Below are 12,822 nucleotides of genomic sequence, written 5' to 3' on the forward strand. Positions count from 1 at the left end.
TTGTAAGCTCATGTTAAAACACTAAAGAACTGGTTTCTCTGACATTTTTATGTTAATGGTTGTTGAGAGGAAATGCACAAGTGTATAGGATCTTTGAACACTTACCTGATTCTCCTCATTTCTCTACTAGGGGAGTCGACTTTTTTTTTTTTTTTAAACAAAGTTTGAAATTCAGTGCTCTGGAGCCCCTGAAAGCCAATAAAAGTTGTTAGATTCAAGTAATAGATGAATTTAAAAAAAAAAGGATAGTATAAAGCAAAAGCCTTACCCTGGGTTCTGGGAGATCCTAATTCTAATTCTGCCTCTGCCACTGATTTCCTGTGTGACCTTGCATTGACCTTTAGATCACCTCCCAGTCTGTAAAATTGAGGGGGTGTGACCAAATGGCTTCTGAAGTCTCTTGTAGCACTGATGGTCTGTGACCCTCACTGACAGGAAGGTCTGAAGAAAAAAATGGGCTTTGCATCAAGGCTGAAACATGGAGGGTTTGACTGACAAGTGAACAGAGTATGGTTTGTTACCAAGACAGGCGTGCTAAGGAGGAATGACATGTGAAAAGCCTTGCCAGGGAAGCGGGTGGGCACTGCCCAAGGTCAGCTCGGCTTTTCCAGAAGATGGAAATTTTCTCTATTCTTAAAGGGATTTGGGGGAGGGGTAAGATGTTCTGCAGCCTGTGTGTTCAATGGCTCAACCATTTAATAGATGCGTGACTTTGTTGTCAATATTTTTTGTAGTAGAAGATTGAGGATTGTTTTAGTAAATCCTAAACTATAAGCCACCAGAATGAGTAGGGTTTTTATGCATAAAAGTAGTGTTAAAGACTGGAATCTAATTTGAATTTATATCTAGAAAAAGTTATGTAGTGTTAACGGCGCCCCCAGATTGTGTACTTTAAAATTGAAGTCTCTAGGCTTTAAAGTGGAATTTGCTTTTTGCAAAGGAAAGTCCAAAAAGTTAAATTTGATTTCTAGTTTAACAGGTACTATATTTTCCTCAGACACAAGGCCTTTGCCATTTGGCAAATCTTCAATATGTTATGAAGCAGTTTCTTCTGTAACTGGGTTTTGCATGTATTGCCAAATATCAAACAGTGACTTTGGACAATTGTTTTCCTGCCTTTTCATGTTTACAGAGCTTTGCAGTATCTACCAAGCACTTAGGCTGGGCCAGGCTCCTTGGGAGAGGGCTGGGGTGGAGACAAGCCAGCTGTTCGGCGCTCACAGTAACTAGTAGGAAAGAGAAGACAGGAGTGATACTTACTAGGACCTGGAACTAGAGGTCCAGTAAGTGTTGGGGAATTCAGAGGCTGGAAAGAGAGCATCCAACCAGGAGGATTGGGGGACTCCCTAGGAAGGAAAATACTTGAGCTGCACATGCCAATACAGGTTTAGAAATAAAATAGGGTTTAGAATAGGAATGGGGGGAAGGAGGGAGGAGCATGACTGAGCTGGGGTGTGAGGTGGGCAGCTGCTGAGTACATGTAGATTCAAATAGGTAAGTTTGCCTGGAGGATGGGAAATGCGGGAATGGCAGGTGAGACTGGAGCAGTAAATTTGGGACCTTCTAGAAGGCCTTTGAAGGTCAAACCTTTCTTGGGCATTCACTTTGTAAAATGTCACTTTGACCTACTACATGTGGCCAGTGAGGATGTCTAGAAATTATCAAGCCAGGTGTTTATTTCTATCCTTTTTCTTTTATTTTTATTTATTTTTTTGAAGATTTTATTTATTTATTTGACAGAGAGAGACACAGCCAGAGAGGGAACACAAGCAGGGGGAGTGGGAGAGGGAGAAGCAGGCTTCCTGCTGAGCAGGGAGCCCGATGTGGGGCTCGATCCCAGGACCCTGGGATCATGGCCTGAGCCGAAGGCAGACGCTTAACGATTGAGCCACCCAGCCTCCCCCTGTTTTTTCTTTTAAAATGGGGTTTTTCAGAAGTCTATGACATGCTGACCTCTGGAAGGGCCTTGAGGCTCAGCTGCTCTTGACCAAAGACTATTTTTAAATTCTTGAGAAGCAAGCTTTTTGGTGATGAGGTCACAGAGTGGACCATATATCTGGAATTGTCTCCCATCTGAAGGAGACCCTCATTGAGCGGGTTTGCTTCCAGCTTTGGAGTGAATATCCGAGTTACAAATGTATTGTCTATGCTGGGTGGGAGCTGTGTTGGGCTGGATGGCTGGTGTGAGGGGGTGTCTCTTCCACAAACCTGCCCTCCAGCCACAGCAGCTGCTCTCCCTGTGTGATATGTTGGAATGTCACGATTGCATCTGAAGCATTTATCCTTTAAAAATACAAGAGAACCAATACTCATTGCAAAGATGGGGAAACTGAGGCACAGGAGAGGGTGAGTCAAGGACTGGCCCAAAGGTTTCCTGGTGAAGTGAAAGAACCTGGCCTCGAAACCATATGGCCCTGTTTTCAACATGGTGCCCTTACCTTCAGTTTCCTCATTCTGTCCAAGAGTGCTAGCCACTTTTTTTTTTTTTTTTTTTTTGACAGAGAGCACAAGTAGGCAGAGCGGCAGGCAGAGGGAAAGGGAAAGCAGGCTCTCTGCTGAGCAGGGAGCCTGATGCGGGGCTCGATCCCAGGAGCCTGGGATCATGACCTGAGCCGAAGGCAGCCGCTTAACTGACTGAGCCACCCAGGCGCCCCTGAGAGTGCTAGCCACTTCTGATGGGAACGCAGACCCATCTTGTGTGAGATGCTAGCCCCCACCCCATCACCACCACAGGGACTCCTGACTAGCGCCCCCGCATGAGGGTAGTTAAGCAGAGTCCATGTTTCCATTCTGGCATTCCTACTTGGGCTACACTACCCTACCCCCAGAGAAAGGTGAGACAGAACCATGAAAGTAGTTCTACGCTTAGGCTATGACCTTCCGTTTTCTCCATCCCTGTCGAGTGGTGCTGACATCAATTTTAATGAGGTGGATGATACCGCTGTGTTGACAGTTTGAGAAGGGAGTCGAGTTACCAGCTGACTTAGACTTAAGCTTAGGTTGGCCAAACAGTTGCTCTGCAGGAAAACCCCCAAGATTGCAGCAAGTTGTAGAGATTCTTCCCAGAGCCAATTAGGTCAGCCTCATAACCTCTGACCAAGTATCTTATAACTTGCCCCAGAGGTGTTGGGAGGGCATACAGAGAAAAAATTACCCTTGGACTTACTCTGATGAAAGGGACTTCACCCCAGGTCAGGAGGGGTTTGTGAGGAGGCCGGGTGTTCATTATGGCACACCCCCACCTCAGCCCTGGGGAGGCAGGAGTGGAGTGTGATGAGGAAGGCCTCAGTGGGACTCCGGAGAACTGTTTTAGCCCCAGCGTGGCCGCTGGCTGGTATTTGACCCCCTCCCACACACTTCCCTTCTGTGAGTCTCCAGTTCCTCAAAGGAAAATATGGGGCCTGAGCTACATGAGCTTACAGCTCTGTTCCAGCTGTACAAATCGGAATGGGGTGCACTCCCAAGTTCTGTTCGGCACCAGGGATGCTAGTAGTCAGTTATGGATGCTTTACTCCCAGTTACCCCAGAGCCCTTCCGCGGCGTAGGTAAGGGTTTGTTGGGGCTGGTGGGAGAGGTCAGCCGTGTTTTAGGCTGACGGAGTAAAAGGACTACACCAGTAGCAGGAGACTAGTGAGGAGACCTAACAGTTATCTGGGCAAGGCTGGATGAGGGCTGCAACCCCAGGACTGACTCTGAGTGAGGTGTCTTCCAAAAACTGCTATAGGAATATTAGTAAACCATCTTACCAGTCAGACTCGTGAGCGTTCTGGTAGCATTACAGACTCATTAGCATGAGCAGAATGTATATCTGCCACTAGAGGGCACTACAGCTTCCAGTCAGAGAGGAGCAGATGGCCATTTATTGAGAGGGATTCTTTCTAGCCCCTGTGAAAAAATACACGGTAATCCCCATTTTACGGATGGGGAAACAAGGGATTTGAGGTGAAGTGTCCTACCCAGAGTCACGTAGCCAGTAAATAGCCAGCCCGGCTGGGATTCTAATCCAGCTCTGCCTGAATCCAAAGCTTCTGCTCTGTATGAATGCGCCCCTTTAGGGCCCTCTGGCTCCTGACTCTGTTCTGATGAGCAAGTGGGCATGTTTCTTCCTCTTCACTCTGGGAGCAAAGTAGAAGCTGGCTAGCCGGACCCTATTAGTTTGGAGGTTCATGACAGAGAACAGCTAAAGTTTTCAGAGTTGAAACCATGAAGCGTTTAGGGGGACAGGCAACTGAGCCTTCTGTAAATACTGACAATCACCCTTATTAATGATTTCACATTGTGGGAGGCAGCCCTGCCATATACCACGTTGGTGAACTTGAAAAAGACCCTTTGCTTTTTGGAATTCTGTTTTCCCATTTGTAAATTGGGAATGCCTTGCCTGTTCCCTCTGCTGAGTGTGAAAGTGCTGGACCCCCATGAGGGGTAACTTCTTGAGAAGAGCTGGGAATGGCCTATGCCAGTGACCTCTGTGGGTGGCAGACTGAGCTAAGCATTCATGAGACCAGGGTTCTACACAGCTGTGCACCTGCAAGCAAGGTAGGTGAGAAGTGGGCATCTTAGCGGGGGGGTTGGCCTAGCCCTGGGGGACTCTGGGAGTGGCTGGCAGAACCCTACAGAAACTTCAGAAGTCCACAGGACCCCAGCCAGCCCCTGGGGTTGGGAATGCCTGTTAGGCCCTTGGCTTTGTCCATTCCAGTAAGTGGGTCATCTTCCTTTTTTTTTTTTTTTTTAATGTTTATTTATTCATGAGAGTCAGAGAGAGAGAGGCAGAGGCAGAGGGAGAAGCAGGTTCCCTGCCTAGCAGGGAGCCAGATGTGGGACTCGATCCCAGGACCCTGGGATCATGACCTGAGCCGAAGGCAGACGCTTAACCATCTGAGCCACCCAGGCGCCCAAGTGGGTCATCTTCTGCCTTATCTCTGATTGGCCCTTAGGTTCTCCTGCTGGGACATTGGCCCATTGTTCCCCCGCTTCTGTAGCCACCCTGTGTCCTCCGCAGCTACCTGTCCAAGCCCTACCTACAGCCACCCTGCCAAGTTCAGGCCTCACCAGCTCCAGTCTGACCCGTCCTGAGCCCCACTTCTGACAAAAGAAATGCTGGTCCCAGTGTGTCCCTGGCACACTACAATTTGGCTCAAAGGAGGCAGTGTAAGGATTCTGACCCCATTTTTCAAATGAGGGAATTGAGGCTCGGGGGGACTGTTGGAAGACCCCAGAGTGCAGAGCAAGGCCAACTTCACTTCCCACTTTGTGCTCTTCCCAGAGAATACTCGGCCGGGGTGAGAGAGCTAACAGGGTTATGGGACCAAGTCTACTGGACTTGGGAGAAGCTGCTCTCCGGGGGTCCCTCACGTGGATGGGAACTTCTGAAAGCCAGAGCTCTGCACAATACAGGTGCTTCAGCAGGTGGCAGATAGAAAAAGAAGAAATGAAGCTGAGGATATCCACGTTCCCACACCATGGGCCACTTGAGACCCACCCTTCAGTGTCCCACCCAGGACCTGTCATCCCTACCCTTGCTCAAGGGATCTCCCCACAGCGTGGCTCTCCTCATGCAACTCGGGAACTTCCAGTGACCTTTCCGACCTGCAGACACACACACAAAATCTCCCCACCTTCCCAGACTTACTCCCTGTCCCTTAGTCCCCACATGTCCTACCTGTCCCAGCCATCCGCACATTTCCTGCATGTTTCACTTTGACTTTGTTCATTCTTCCTCCATCTGCACAAGCAAAAACCCACCCCATCTTCAAGAGCCAACACAGAGCTGTTAGCCTCCCAAACGGCCTGGCAGGCAGGCCTCCCTCCCTGGGGTCCCCCTTGATGAGCTTGATGACTTGCTCTCCCCGTCCTGGCATTAGCCGCTCTGCTCCCTGTCTTGCCTCCCCTGCAGACAGTGGGCACTCGGGCCATGTGTCTGATTCCCTCTGCTGTGCCTCACACGCTAGCACCCTGTGCACGTTGCCTCAATGATCAAGTGCATTAGTGTCCCGGGGCTGCCATGAAAAAATACCCACAAACCGAATGGCTTAACCAGAAATTTATCGTCTCACAGTTCTGGGGGCTAGAAATCCCAAATCTCCGTGTCAGGGTTGGTTCCTCCGAGGGCCGTGAGGGAAGGATCTGGTCCAGGCCTCTCTACTTGCTTTATAGATGCCATGTCCTCCCTGTGCCTCTTCCCATGGAGCTCTCCCTGTGTGCGTGTCTGTGTGGGAATTTTCCCTTTTTATAAGGACACTAGTCACCTTGGACTAGGGCCCACCCTAATGACCTCATCTTAACTAGTTGAATCTGCAGAGACCCCTATTTCCAAACAAGGTCACATTCTGAGGGTGCTGGATGTTAGGACTTCCAACAGACGCATTTGGGGAGGACACAATTCAACTCATAACACCAAGGGAGGGAATTGTGAAAACCTCTGGGCAGAGAATGGCTGTCAGGTGCTTAATTCCTCCCCCCACCCCGCCCCATTGGGTGTTTGGACATACAAGCAATGTGATTAAAAGGAGGACCTGGGGACTCAGTTTTGGAGAGCAGAGTCAAATCCTGATTTGCCTCTGATCAGCTTTGTGCTCCTGGGTAAGACAGTTATCTCAAACTACATTTCTCTCTCAAACCATACTAATTCACATTAATTATCTTACTCCCCTTCAAACCCTACCAGAAAAATGAGTATATTTTGAGGAGCAAAGGGCCAAAGTGGCAGCAAATAAATACAAATCAATACAAGGAAGTCTGGAGACCCAAAAATCAGAACCCAACAATCTGGAGCTAACAAAGTTCTCTATCTCCAGACACCCATGGAAACCTCCAAAATGCAGGGAAATCCAGGCTCCCTAAACTAAAAGAAACCAGCTCTCTTCTAGTTGAATCCCTCTACTAATCCTGGACCCCCCCTGGCAACATGCCTACCTGACTTTTGTTGGATACCTCAATGATGGGGAGCTCACTCTTTATAGCGCAATGCATTCCATCTTAGAAAAACAGAAAGTTCTTTAGAATAGTAAGGCAGCTTTATCTTGTTTTATTATTGTTAGTTAGGTCAACAATCTTTTTAAAAAGCTCTTATTTATCCAATTTCCTATAACATTCTTGGGTCTATTTTGCCCCATGGTGCAACAAAGGCGGGGGGGCGGGAATAAACCCAAATTCAGCTTTTTAAATAGAGTCCTGTAAATATTTGATCATATCCATCATGCCCCCCAAACCCCAACATCTCTTCCTCATAATTTATCTCAGTGGAATATTCTTTTTTTTTTTTTTTTAATTTATTTGAGAGAGAGAGAGAGAGAGTGTGTGCCAGAGCATGGGAGCAGGAGAGGGGTGGAGGGAGAGAGAGAATCTCAGACTTCACACTGAGCGCGGAGCTCGGAGCCTGGCACGGGGCTCGATCTCACTACTCCGAGATTATGACCAGCAGAAATCAGATCGGACACTCAACTGATTGAGCTACCCAGGTGCCCCTCTCAGTTGAATGTTCTTGCAAGTTGTGATGAGATTCCAAGGTCAGGTTCATCCATGTTGTAGTATGCATTAGTACTTCATTCCTTTTTATTGCTATAATATCCTATTGTATGGCTATATTACATTTTATTTATTCATTTTATTTATATTTGTGTAGACATGCTTTCATTTCTCTTGGGTATATACGAGGAGTGGAATTGCTGGTGCAAATGTTTACTCTATGGTTAACCTTTTGAGGAACTGCCACCTGGTTTCCAAAGCAGCTGCAGCATTTTACATCCCCAGCAGCAGTGTACGAGGGCGCCAATGTCTCCCTGTCCTTGTTATTATCTTTCTGATTCTAGACATCCTCACGAGTGTGAGGTGGAATCTCATTGTGGTTTTGGTTTGCATTTTTCTGGTGGCAGTGATGTTGAGCATCTTTTCATGTGCTTATTGGCTGGAATATTATCTTTTAACACATGTGTAGATCCATTTGGTTGGCCTCAGGTCGGCAGTATCACATGGTTGAGACAGGGTTGCTGCGGGGCATTCTGAGCTACTGGGGCTGTTTCTAGAAATGGCTGTGAACTGAGCAGACAACCAGGGAGAGAACTCAGTCTGTGCTGGTGATGAATGTCTGGGAGTTGCCCATGAGGACACAGGAGATCTTGAAGCCCTGTGAGTAGATGAGATTGCGGGCATTTCTAAGTGTGAGGGGAGAAGAAGTTCTTTTTTTTTTTTTTTTCTTTTTTAAGATTTTATTTATTTATTTGACAGAGAGAGACACAGCAAGACAGACAAGCAGGGGGAGTGGGAGAGGGAGAAGCAGGCCTCCGGCGGAGCAGGGAGCCCGATGCGGGGCTCGATCCCAGGACTCCGGAATCATGACCTCAGCCGAAGGCAGACGCTTAACAACTGAGCCACCAGGCGCCCCAAGAACTAAAGTTCGTAAAACTTTGGGGACTCTTGGAAGTTAAAGGTGAGAAGAGCAGGTGGAGACACATCATAGAGGCCCGCTCTCCTAATTCGGGTGTGGGGTGGGGCAGGACCTATCAGAGGGAGAAGGAGATACGGCTGCTGATAGGCATGGACCATCAGGATGAGGTCTGAGGGTAGGCAAGGTCCCAGCGGGCCACAGGCGGTGGCGTATACCCAGCAGGTACACAGGTCCGTACCTGCCAGAGTTTAGGAACGAGACCCATCCCTAAGTCTCCACTCCGGGCAGGACAAGAATCCGGGTGTTAGGGGTCTCACACACCGATTCTTGTGCAGTCCAAACTACTGCCCTCTGGTGGTGGTTGCCTGTCACAGGAAGTTGAGAAGTTCCTCAGCAGGGACAGAGCTGGGAGAACCCAGACCTGACTTATTCCAAACTCTGCTTTTTTCATTTGGAAGGAATTTGGGATGGGGCAGGGGGGCGGGGGTTTCAGCTTAAATGTCAACTCTTCAGAAAGATTCTTCCTGACTACCCATGAAAAGGAGCTCCTCTTATTAGTTTCAACACAGCACTCAATTTGTTTTCTATCATTGTCCTTATTATAACTCATGATTTTATATTGTTAAAAAAAGAAAATGTCAGGCCCCAAATGGTGTCACTTAGACCCAGTTCCCAAACTGGGGCTTAATACCCAATCTAATTGCAGTTGCAACCTCCCCCAGAAATGTGGCCTTAACAGGTCATTCAGGAAATTTTTCTTTCCATCAGAGCCAATGACTCTGTCACCTGGATCCTCTCCATCCCCCAAAGAAAGATGGGGGGATGGGGCACCTGGGTGGCTCAGTTGGTTAAGCATCTGCCTTCAGCTCAGGTCATGATCCCAGGGTCCTGGGATCGAGCCCCACATCAGGCTCCCTGCTCAGCATGAAGCTTCTCTTTCTGCTTCTCTCTCTCTCTCTGCCTGCAGCTCCCCCTGCTTGTGTTCTCTCTCTCTGTGTGTCAAATAAATAAATAAAATCTTAAAAAAAAAAAAAAAAAGAAAGATGAGGGAATCTGCAGGATAGGATACCTTATCTTTTTCCCTAGCAAACAGACTCCTCTGGAACAATCCTTTTCTTTTGTGAATAGCTTTCTTGCCCCCACCCTCTGTCTATAAAAACCTCCCATTTTGTACAGTTCTTCAGAGTGCCTCTCTACTTGCTAGATGGGGTGCTGCTCAATTCATAAATCATTTAATAAAGCCACCTAGATCTTCACACTTACTTGGTTGAATCTTGTTATTTAACAATATCAATGTGTGAATATAGTTTACTTTTATTGTAAACTACAGGTTACAGAAAAGGACCATACTCTTTTGTTCCCCATTTTATTCCTGGTGCCTGACACGCAGTAGGCACTCAGAATTATTTGTTGGGTGAGTGAGGTCCCGTTTGGAAAATGGAGGCAGGTAAGGTGTGTACACAGATCAAAATCCCCCGATGGAGTCAGTATGAGTTGACTTTCACCTTCCAGAGCACCCAGGGTGTAATGGTGGGCTTATTTTCTCAGGGACAGTATAAAAATGATGTTTATGTTACAGGAATGAGGCCCAAGGTTGAGGAAGCAGGAAGTAGGTGTGGGTGAGGGACTAACAAGGGTGCCTGTAAATGGAACAACTGAGAAACTTGGGAGAATCAGACAATTTGGCCCCTTAACACCAGGGCAGGTCCTTGGCAGCTGGGGTTGGGAAACTTGGGTGGATCAACAATTCACTTCTTCCTCAGAGGAACTTTCCAGAAAGCTGACTTCAAGAGCAACTCGGGCAACAGTCATGTTTGCCTAAGAGACTGAAGGTGGCCTGAGTAAACATATGAAGTCAGTGATGTCTCAGTATTCACCGTCATTTTTCCTTTTCTGCACTTGTGCATCGAGCAAATATTTATTGGCACCTATTACATGCTAAGTTCTGTGCTTGGTGCGAGGGATACGTAGGAAACAGTCCAGGTCTGCTCTCAAGGAGCTCCTGGCCCTGCGGGACACTTACAAGGATCTAAGCAACTTCAGGGCAGAGGTATGGTCTGTCTTGTTCACGATGGTATCCCTAAAGCTTTGCCCTGGGTTTAGTGCTGAGTAGGTGATCCAGGTGGTTCCTGACCCAGAGAAGTTCACAGCCTAGAGGGAAGACAAACAAGACAAGGGGCAGTTACCATAGAAGGTAATAAGTGGGCAAATACGAGTCTTATGGGAGCCCAGAGAAGATTGCTGGGGAGATCAGAGAAGGTTCTGAGAGGAAGTGACTTCTGTACTAATGGACTAGAAGGTGGTCAGACATGGCTCAGTATGGTGGAGGTGGAGAAGTGGGAAGCCTACAGACTCAGACAAAGCTTATGCCAAGGCCTGGAGGTGAAAGACCATGATCCTTCAGGGCAACTCAAAATAGTTCAGTAAAGCTAGAGCACAGAATGGCAAAAGATTAGGTAGGGGTGCCAGGTCATAGGAAGCTTTATAGGAACCAACTTAAGGAAGGGATTAGCATAGTAGGGCTGACCACAGGGGCCTCAGACCCAAGGGTTTCAGGTCCGGGAACTGGGTCTCCATCCTCTCTCTACCTTGATCCCCATGACCCAGCACTCTGAGTTACCCTAGTTTCTCTAAAACTAAGTTCTTCCTTACCCTCTCCTGCCAATGCCAGAAAAAAAAAAAAAATCCCTTGTTGGTTTTAATTCGTTTTTAAGACCTTCCCACCTACTCTCATGCATTTCTACATATTGAGCATGGCTTCATTATCCAAGCAGAAAAAGCAACAGAAAGCACTGGAAACTGGCTTTTAAAAAAAGAATGAGCATGAAATGAAAATTGCGTCTTTTCCTCCTTTCTATAGTAAGATACAGCACTACTTTAATTTACTGAAAGCTTTTATTTAATCATAAATAACATCAGCCTAACTTGCTTTTGTGGGATGGTTGTATTTTTATTTATTTATTTATAAGGTTTTATTTATTTAATTTAGAGAGAGAGAGAGAGAGAGCGTGAGCGCAAGCCGGTGGGGGGTGGGCAAGGGAGAGGGAGAATCTCAAGTAGACTCCACACTGGGCACCAAGCCCGACGGGGCTCAATCTCACAACCCTGAGATCACGACTTGAGCCGAAATCAAGAGTCAGATGCTTAACCAACTGAGCCACCCAGGTGCCCCTGGTTGTATTTTTAAATGTGATTTCTCCCTTTTTCCTTTTAAACTTAACTTTCACTTATTCACAAATTTTTCAAAACCATAATGGTTTTCTTTAGCACAAGTAGCACTGAGCTACTTTAGTGCTGGGTTTAATTTTCTCTGGACTCAGGCAGGGTCTTTTGCTCAGCCTCAGGTGTCCAGTGCCAGTTAAACTTGACAGAACGCAGGTGCCATCCAGTCTAGCACACCCACATATAACAGATAAGTGAACGCTGCTACAATCCCCTTCTTTCCTTTGGTTGCTTCCTCCTGGCCTCCAAAGGTGCCCTTCTTCAGAACCCCTCAACTCTGGGACCCCATCTAGCTCAGGATCCATTTTCCATCTGCTTTTAACAACCAAATGTTCCCCAGAAAAGGTCTATTTTTGTCCCTTCTGTTTCCTCACCTCCCTTGGCCAACAAATCTGCTCTCTCCAGCAGCTCCCTGATCCCCAAGTCCACTGGTCTCTTCTTTCTTATTCTCCTGGACTGCTCTGGGCCTTTGACCTTGTGGGTCTCCCCACCTCAAGACCACCCTGGTTCTGTCACCTGCTTCTAGTCTCTTTTCTCTATTTCTGCCGTGGCAGCTGCCCAAGCTCATTCCTCCACGCTGTTCATCCCACTGCACACTCTCTCCTACAGCGATCTAACTATCCCTGGTCTTGTCCTCACTCAGAATGGCTCAGGTGTCTCTCTGGCCCAGACCTCTACTGAGCCTCAGACCTGCCTTTTCTCCTACCTGGTGGGCAGTTTCACCTATATATTTATACCAACGTGTCCAAACCCTACTCTTTTCACCTTCTGCCCAGAGGTGCCTCCTCCCTGCCTTTCTCTTAACTGTTATTACTTTGCTCATCAGTTCTGGTAAGCCAAGTTGGAAATCAGTGTTTTTTCTTTTCTTTAAACTGCCTCTTATTTCTGAACTTTGCAACCTAACAGCGTACTGCAACAGCCCTAGACTGGGAGGCAGACCAGGGTCCCGGTCCCAGCTCCTGCTCTGGCTTTCTGGATGGCTTTGGGTAAGTCAGTGGAACTTTTTGAACACGTTGTCTCTCATGTAACAAGATTGGAGACCACTTATTGAAACCTTACTACAGGCTAAGTACCGTGATCAGTGTTTTCTATACATCATCTCACGAACCTATATAATTTTCCCATTTCGGGGAAAAGGAAAATAACGTTCCGGAAGACTAACGTATTCATGATCAAGAACCAGTTAGTGGGAGGACCTGTGCTCAAACCAGCTCTGT

The sequence above is a fragment of the Halichoerus grypus genome, chromosome 14 (genome assembly GCF_964656455.1).
Source record: "Halichoerus grypus chromosome 14, mHalGry1.hap1.1, whole genome shotgun sequence".
In the NCBI taxonomy this organism is placed as follows: domain Eukaryota; kingdom Metazoa; phylum Chordata; class Mammalia; order Carnivora; family Phocidae; genus Halichoerus; species Halichoerus grypus.